The sequence below is a fragment of the Vombatus ursinus genome, unplaced genomic scaffold (genome assembly GCF_900497805.2).
Source record: "Vombatus ursinus unplaced genomic scaffold, bare-nosed wombat genome assembly UNPS02014812.1, whole genome shotgun sequence".
In the NCBI taxonomy this organism is placed as follows: Eukaryota; Metazoa; Chordata; class Mammalia; order Diprotodontia; family Vombatidae; genus Vombatus; species Vombatus ursinus.
Window position 1 is genome coordinate 36,853,761 of NW_020954590.1, and position 9,508 is coordinate 36,863,268.

Below are 9,508 nucleotides of genomic sequence, written 5' to 3' on the forward strand. Positions count from 1 at the left end.
GTATGCAATTTATCTGTTCCCATGGTGATTCTGAATTCACCTGGATATTTTGCTAACAGTGGTTGGGATTTGGAGTTGGAAACTATCCAAGCACAGGGAACAATCAAAGTGAAGGCAAAGGGATAGAAAAGTGTGGTGTGTGTTTAGAGAATCACAATAAGATTGGTTTGACTGAGAAAAAGGATGCATAAAGGAGCCTAGTCAGGTTGGTCTTCAGCTGGCCCATTCTTCAGAGCTAGTATTCAAAGCAGGGCAATTCATTGGAATTATAAATGATCTACTCTTTATGAAAGGATACTCATATTTTCAGAATGTTGAAGCATATCTATGAAGGACTTGAGGACTGGGGAAATAACTCTATTTCTTTTCCCTTTTATGCTGTGTAAAATACGGATGCCAAGCTATTTTTGCACCAGTCCTCTTACTTCATTTGTTGTAGAAAGAACAAACAGTCTTTCCCTAGAGCTAGGGATTGCTCATCCATGCGTATAGTAATCGCTGGAAGTGCTGGTGACTCAAAAATGTTCTGGATCAAAATCAAACAGGAAACAAAACATTATGATCAGAAAAAAAAACAAACCCTGAACAACACCAAGACTGGGGGCAGTGCAGAGGGAGGAAGTAGGGAGCAGTATCCAGAATTACATTACGAAAGGCAATCTCTCTGTCTCTATTTTTTGAAAGTTATATAATGATCCAATGAAACCAAGCTTCTTCAGCAAACAAACCTTAGTAAGACTATTTCCTGAATGATTAGTAGATCATTTTAAAGTTCAATCATTTTGAGACCTGGGACTATAAAATTTACAGAACCCACACAGAAGTAAATGGTGAACTGGTTGTAACCAAAGATGAGAAAAGAGCTAACATAAAATTGATTCAAACAATGAAAGAGGATTTTTCTGTAGGTTGTAAACAGCAGAAAAGGAGAAGGATGTGTAACTCTATTTCAGATTTACCATAGGGATGAGAGATATTTCCCCACAATCCACAAGGGAAGGGAACAAATATTTATGATGTCATCACTATGTGACAGATACTGTGCTAAGTACTTTACAAATATTTTCTTGTTTGATCCTCATAATGACCTTATGAGGTAAGTGCTATTATGATTCCTATTTTATAGTTGAGGAAATTCAGACAGGAAGAGGTTAAGTGACTTATCCAATGCCACACAGCTAGTATATGAGGCTGGATTTGAGCTCAGGTCTTCCTGACTCCAGGCCTAGTGATCTATTTATTGTACCACATAGCTGCCTCTGGGAGATAGTGGGATAATTTTGCAGCGAATTCTGGGAGAAAGGTTCTATGAAAGGGAGAGGCTGTGCAAAGGCCTGGTGCCCATTGTCCATCTTGGTGCCTTGTGGACTTGACAGAATTGAAGCCAGCAATCCAAACTAGTACTCCTTTCTGTTCTTTCTTATTAAGGCTCTAAATGTGTTGCTGCTGCTTCACCTTGTAAATATCTTCCCCACCAGTAAGCTGTTGGAAGAGGAAGTAAAGTGAGTCCCAGATGAGCAGCAGCAAAGAATTCTAAAAAGACCAATGCAGTACCCATGGAAAACAACCCTTTTCCTCCTTTCATTCCAGCTGGCTTTGTTTTCCCTGAGAAGCTCTCTTCTCTAAGCTAGGAGATTTTTGATTCACTTGAGATTATTAAAATCTGTTTATGATTTCTCTTGTGAATAAACTTTGAGCTGGCTAATGAATATAAGTACAGTGACCAAAATGGTTTATGTTTTCCTGGAGGGGCAATCATCATTTTGTTAGCTCTCTGTGTCTTGTTCTGTAGTTGGATTTTTCTTCAGTTTTTCCTTCCCAGCCTTGTTCCTGCTCTTAAATATCAGCGTGCCAAGCGTCAAATACAACATAAGAATTTAGTGGCTCCTATTTTCTTTATATAACAGTGAAAAACTTGAGAATGAAAGGAAAGAGTAGAAATGTAGAGGCAGAGGATTAGTCAATATGGAAGCAGATAGGGTGGAATGCTGCCCAACTGTAGTAGAGAACTATTTGCTCTAAATTCTTGCTTCTCCTGGTGAGATGTTGAGATAGTCTATCTGCTTCCTTCTCTAATTCAGAGTCACAGGAGGAGAATATTGTTTCTGTAGCTTGGCCTTCTGCACATGCCTACATCTCATATGGAGCCAACCTTGGGGGGTCATTGAGCATGCCCAGTTTGTCTAACATGAACATAGCAGGCTCCATGTTAGACAAACCAGGCAGACTCAAAGACCCTTCAAGGCCAGCCCCATGTTAGAACTGGATGTGGCCAGAAGTCTCTAAGGATATTGTACTACCAAACCTGGTACAACCAACACTGCATCGACTAGTCACTGTCTCTTGGTCCTATATCAACTGTATCACCATCCAAAGCAACACCTTCAGCATCAGTAATAGCAACATCATTTTGTGTCTCTGCGAGAAAGAACAAAGCAGCGTAGAACCTGGTTCCAATTCTGGGAAGGCCAAATGGTATAAGACGTTTGATGAATGCTGAATCTCAGCATTTCTATCCTGCTTCTCCCTTTTCTGGTGCCTTTCTCTGAGAATTTTCCACAAATAGTCCTATAATACCCTAGTTCAAATTACATGCTGATGGATTCTAAAGAAGGGTCTATGAGCTCCACAGCAATTCTGACCCAGGGTTATAAATGCTTTAAAGTAGTATAGGATTAAATAGAAGAAGAGAGTCTTTCTATTGATGAACTAAAATGATTTAATTTTAAAAAATGTGTTTGTCATTAGAACATTCTCAAAGAAGTCTAAGAATGCATTCTCTAGAAGGGAAAATTGAGAACCTCAGTATATTTGAGCATTAATTTATGTAACTAAGTCTATATAGGTATTAGTATCATAGATTTAGAGCTAAAAAAGGCTCTAGAGGCCATCCAAACCAACCCCTTCATTTCAGAAATGAAGAAATTGAAGTTCAGTTATGTTAATTGCCTAATTAATCTCATGCCTAGTTAATATCTGAAGTGGGATTTGAATGCAGGTCTTCATGCCTCCAGGTCCAGGGCATTATCCACTAAACCATGCTAGCTCTTGAGTCATGTAATGTTATTGGTTCACTACCAATACTTCATGATGTCATTGATATTCTTTTTTTTTCTTTTAAAAAATATGGAATGCTTCATGAATTTGCATGTCATCCTTGCGCAAGGGTCATGCTAATCTTTTGTATATTGTTCCAATTTTAGTATGTGTGCTGTCAAAGTGAGCACCATTGATATCCTTTAAATGTAGTGAATGGACTCCCTAAGACACCAGCCTATGTCAAACCATCATTGAACTATTTGCTGTTGCATTTCAATTTTGTAACTACATATTCAGTTTAATATCACATGATTGTAGATTTCAAATTGGAAGTTACCTTAGTGGTCATCTAGTCAATCCCTTTATCTTACCTGCAATAGTTTCTCTGGTAAGGCTTGAACTGACTGCCTTGTGAAAGTGTCCAAGTTCCTAAAGACCCTAAGAGTTGTATCTCTTTCTAAATTGGGAAGAGACAAAGCTGTAATGAAATTGGAATGGTGAAGTTCTTCCCTCTCTCCCTCTTTAGCCTGGCTTTTAATTCTCTCTGGAGAAGGATGTGAGGAAAAAGGTTTGGAGAGAATGAGTAAGGACAGGAGATTTAGCAGTAGATGGAGGACTCTAAACCTTGTAGAATCTAGAGCTTTCTCCTTTCTCTGGATCATTGCTTGGTAAATTGAAAGAATAGCGGGTAGCAGAGCAGAGCCAAGGTGGTGGATAGAAGGCAGGCACTTGCCTGAACTCTTCCCCAAACCCCTCTAAAGACCTTTCAATGATGCCCTAAAACAAATTCTGCAGTGGCAGAACCCACCAAAGTTCAGAGTGAGACAATTTTCCAGCCAAAGAAAACTTAGAAGGTCAGCAGTAAGGTCTGTCACAGGGGGGTGCAAGTAGAGCACAGCCTGGTACAGGCCATGCCAGCACAGCCCCCAGACCCAGCAAACCAGGAGCAGGCATTGGGAGCCACTGAATCAGTAGCAGCAGAGGCTCCTCCCTGGAGTTTTCAGCCCAGAGATGGTAAAAGGGGCTGAACAAAACCAGTCAGAAGATTTCAGGGGTCTCTTTGCTGGCACTGGGGGCAAGGCTCTGTTGCTTTGCTCATGTCTGGATCCAGTTCACAGTTCTGGGTGGCAGTCGCAGGGCGAAGAGGAGCAATAGCGCACCAGAACTTGTGGTAACAGTGGAGCAGGGACCCTTGTCATATTTCCTGGGCAGAAAAGAGTGCTTGTGGTCATTAACAGACTAGAACACAGGCCAGCAGAGTGATAAACACACCTCTCCTTAGATCATAACTCTTTGGAAGAACTGAAAACTTACAAGTCTCTAGAAGTATCGCTGAAAACAGCTCCACAAAACCCTTGAAGTTTGGGACAGTGTGTCCTCCACCCTGGAAACAGAGCCCCACTTTAGCAAAGAGTTAAAAGTCAAGAAATAGCCTGGAAAAATAAGCAAACAACAGAAAAAAATATTCTGACTATAGAAAGTTACTATGGTGACATGGAAGATCAAAACAATCACTCAGAAGAAGACAGTAAAGTCAAAACTCCTACATCCAAAGCCTCCAAGAAAAATACAAATTGATCTCAGGCCATGAAAGAGCTCAAAAAGGATTTTATCAATCAAGTAAGAAAGGTAAAGGGAAAATTGGGAAGAGAAATGAGAGTGATGCAGGAAAATCATGGAAAAAGAGTGAAAAGTTTGGTAAAATAGGCACAAAAAAGTACTGAACAAAAAATACCTTAAAAAACAGAATAGGTCATATGGTAAAAGAGGTATAAAATATCCAATGAAGAGAAGAATGCCTTAGAAAGTAGAATTGGCCAAATGGAAAAGGACATATAAAAGCTCATTGAAGAAAATAATTCCTTAAAAATTATAATTGAGCAAGTGGAAGCTAATGATTCTATGAGAAATCAAGAAATATTAAAACAAAACCAAAAGAATGAAAAAAAAGAAGACAATGCAAAATATCTCGTCAGAAAAACAGCTGACCTGGAAAATAGATCCAGGAAAGGTAATTTAAAAATTGTTGGACTTCCAGGAAGCCATGATAAAAAAAAGAGCCTAGATATCATCTTTCAAGAAATTATCAAGGAAAAAAACTGCCCTGATAGTCTAGAATCGTGGGGTAAAATAAAAATGGAAAGAATCCACCAATCACTTCCTGAAAGAGATCCCAAAATGAAAATTTCCAGGAATATTATAGTCAAATTACAGAGCTCCTGAGTTAAGGAGAAAATATTGCAAGCAGCCAGAAAGAAACAATTCAAGTATCATGGAGCCTTAGTCAGGATAATACAAGATTTAACATTTTCTACATTAAAGGATCAGAGGGCTTAGCATATGATATTTTGGAGGTTGAAAAGAGCTAGGATTACAACCAAGAATCACCTACCCAGAAAAACTGAGTATAATTCTTCAGGGGGAAAAATGGATATTCAATGACATAGAAGACTTTCAAGCATTCTTGATGAGAAGACCAGACATGAATAGAAAATTTGACTTCCAAATATGAGACTCAAGAGAAGCATAAAAAGGTAAGCAGGAAAGGGAAATCATAAGGGACTTAATAAGGTTAAACTGTTTATATTTCTACATGGGAAGGTGATACTTGCAACTCATAAAATCTTTCTCATTATTAGGGCAGTTAGAAGTATATATAGACAGAAGGCACAGGTGTGAGTTGAATATGAAGGGACGATATCTAAAAATTAAAATTAGGGGCTGACACAGAGGAATGCACTGGGAGAAGGAGAAAGGGAGGGGTAGAATGGGGTAAATTATCTCATATAAAAGAGGCAAGGAAAAGCTTTTACAGTGGAGGGGAAGAAGGGGGAGGTGCACAGGGAGTGAGGAATTGCCTCAAAAATGAAATACTTATAGCAAAGTAGGAGGGGAAGGGGATAAGAGAAGAGGGTGGTGATAGAAGGGAGGACAGATTGTGGAAGTCAGTAGTCAGAAGCAAAACACTTGAGGAGGGACAGGATGAAAGGAGAGAGAGAATAGAAAAAAAAAAAACAAGCAAGGAGAATAGAATGGAGGAAAATACATTTAGCAATTGTAACAGTCAAAAAATTTTGAAGGCCTCATTTTTCAACTATATAGAGAACTGAGTCAAATAAAAATAGAGCCATTCCGAATTGATAAATGATCGAAAGATATTAACAGTTTTCAGATGACATAATCAAAGCTTTCTATAGCCATATGAAAAAATGCTCTAAATCACTTTTTATTGGAGAAATGTAAATTAAAACAATGCTACTACCTCCTATGTATTATATTGGTTAATAGGACAGAAAAAGAAAATGACAAATGTTAGAGGGGATGAAATGAGACATTAGTGCACTCTTGATGGAGTTGTAAACTGATTCAACCATTCTTTAGAGCAATTTAGAACCATACCCAAATATTTATAGCAGCTCTTTTCTGATGGCAAAGAACTGGAAATTTGAGGGGATGCCAATCTGTTGGGGAATGGCTGAACTATTTGTGATTTGTGATTGTAATGGAAATCTATTGTGATATAAGAAATGAGCTAGAGTGCTCTCAGAAAAACTTGGAAAGACTTACATGAACCAATGCAAAGTGAAATGAGTAGAACCAGAACATTGTAACAGTAATAGCAATATTATAGGATGATCAATTGTGATTGACTTAGCTATTCTCAACAATACAGTGATCCAAGACAACTTTGAAGGACTTATGAAAAATGCTATTTATCCCCAGAGAAGGAGCTGATGGAGTCTGAAAACAGATCAAAGCATACTTTTAAAAGGAAACTATTTTTCTTGGTTTTTTATTTTGGTCTGTATTTTCTTTTGCAACATAACTAACATGGAAATATATTTTTCATGACTATACATATGTTACCTATCTCAAATTGCTTGCCTTCTCAATGAGGGTAGGGAAAGAATTTGGAACTCAATTTTAAAAACAAATGTTGAAAATTGTTTTCACATGTAATAGGGGAAAATACTGAATTAAAAAATAAATTCCTCTAAAAGTCTTTTAAAAAAGAAAGAAAGAATAGTAGGTAGTGACTGACTATAGTTACTTAGGGAAGCTACTGGAACAATGGCAAATTTATCTCACTTTCTGTTTCTTCCTTTTGCTTCATCACCACACGGAACAGATGGCATCATCCATTATTGTTTCTCTGATATTTTAATTTTTTACTGGTTATTTGCATATTAAACAATGGTTTCCTAGATAAAGATAAGATAATTTTAATTGGGTCCTGAGTTAATGTTTTTTGATATAGAGAAAGTCACACCTTGAGTTGGCCCCTAGTGGGCAAAGATATGTTTGGTAAGGGAAAATCAATTTCACCTATTCTCCATCTAAATTATCCTCTACAGTAACATCTGCTGAGCATCACACTACTGAGGAAATTAAGGCCCAGAGAGATTAGGTGACTTGTCCAAATATTAAGAGGCATGATAGTGATTTAGAACAAGTCTTCTGGATCAAAATCTGAACAACTGAGTGACTGAATGAATGAAAAAGTACTTATGAAGTGCTCAGTATATGTCAGGCACTGTGTCTGACATATGATCCTTAGCCTTAAGGAGTTTCCATTCTAAGTGGGTTGCTGGATTTGATGTGAGGCTGAAGCACAGTCTGGTATTTAAGGACATCCAGTAGGCTAAATGAGCTCATTTGCAGATACACAGACACTTATCAACTGAGTGGGACCTTGGGGCAGGAACTACAAAGATGAGTGGATAGATTTCTCCAGGGATTACGATATGGATTCAGAAAGACCTGAGTATCGAAGTCCTGATCTCAGGCTGAGTTAAAAAGAGAGGAGTGCTAATCCAGATGGGGAGGAACATATCATTGGCAGCAAGGCCGATGGTGAGATGGTCCCACTGTATTGTTTGAATGGGACATGAATTCAGGACTCTTTATTATACCATGCTTCCTGCCTAGCCTGAGATACCTTAAACTTCTAGACAATCATGTTGTTGTTGTTATTGTTCAGTCATTTCAGTCACGTCTGACTCGGGTTTTCCTGGCAAAGATACTGGAGTGGTTTGCCATTTCCTTCTCCAGATGATTTTACAGAGGAGGAACTGAGGCAAACAGGGTTAAATGACTTGCCTAGAGTCACACAGTCAGTTAGTGTCTGAGACCAGATTTAGACTCATGAAGATGAATCTTTCTTACTCCAGGTCTGGCACTCTATCTACTCTGCCACCTAGTTGCCTTAGTAAAATTCAGATTGAACAAAGGTCCCCTTTAGCTTTACAAACATTTTCTTGTAATTATATTATTATAATTGAATGTGTGATAAAATATTTTGGATTGTTTTCAACCAGTGAATTGGGAATTCTCTGCCAGGTTCCCATGCCTCTTGACATAGGCCTACCCAAGACACTAGGTAAGAGCTCAATAGCATTTAAGGAGGATGGAGCTGTCCCTGACTTTTGGTGTTTTCTGTGCCAAAGACTTCAAGCATCTAGTGGAGCCTGGAAAATAACACATCCCTAGAGATGCACACAACACAGGAGTTCACAAATACAAACCCACAAGGAAAGCCACTTAAGAACAACAGACCACCTGAGCTATACTCTTCCTCCATGAAAAGGCCTTACTTTCTTTCCAAGACAAATAGCTCTACAACTGTAATAGAAACACCAACCCAGAGGTACCATTTCTCCCTTGCTGCCTTAGAGTGTGTAAAAGGCCAAGATAACCCACAGGATTACTGCTTGCAGCTGCTGCTTGCCACCCCCATAGTCTTGGCTTCCTTAGTGTGGTCTCACCACCAAGCTTTACCAGGGAGATCTCCAAGATGGTTACACTTGCCATCCATATCTTTCTATGGCTTGCTTGGGATAGGTGGCAGGCTTCCCAAAGAGAGGAATGTGTAAAATAAGTGATGCTCCTTTCCATTATCCATTCAGTAACTTTTTTATCCATATACCTCTTTCTCAACCTGCCTGCTCAGAAAATTCGTGGTTAGAGTTGCTTCTTTTACTTTCCTCAACTTCCTACATGTGAAAAATACAGGGAAGTGAAAAAAAAACCAAAAAACTTCTTTTCCATGAAAAGATTAGGGGCCTTTGTCTTGGATGACAGTTTTAGGAATGTCATTACACATTTTTATTTAACAGTTATAGGTTTATAGAATCTTGAAAAGACTTAGCTTCTATTTATACATGAAAAACTTAGTCTAGTATAGGAAAAGGAATACTAGACAAGGATTCATAAAGCCTGTGTTTTAGGCCCAGTTATGCCATTAACTAGCAGTATGATATTTATTGACAACTCATTTAAACTCTCTGGGTTTCAGTCCCCTCTCTAAAATAAGGAGGCTGACTTAGATGATCCCAAAGATATCTTCCAATCTAAAAGTATATTATTCTTAATAACTGAGGAGAAGAGTTAGATTGATAAAATATGAGAGAATCACCTGCAAGGTAATCCCCATGAATAACAGCCATGAGGTGGTAATGCTGTGGTCTGC

At 38.4% G+C, this 9,508-nt stretch overlaps 1 non-coding gene across 1 annotated transcript; it reads right to left on the bottom strand.

Annotated features, from left to right (window-relative positions):
- Positions 1 to 3,120: 3,120 nt before the first annotated feature.
- On the bottom strand, positions 3,121 to 3,227 carry LOC114054333. Its single transcript, XR_003570458.1, has one exon. It is a non-coding gene; the product is annotated as a U6 spliceosomal RNA (small nuclear RNA).
- Positions 3,228 to 9,508: the final 6,281 nt, after the last annotated feature.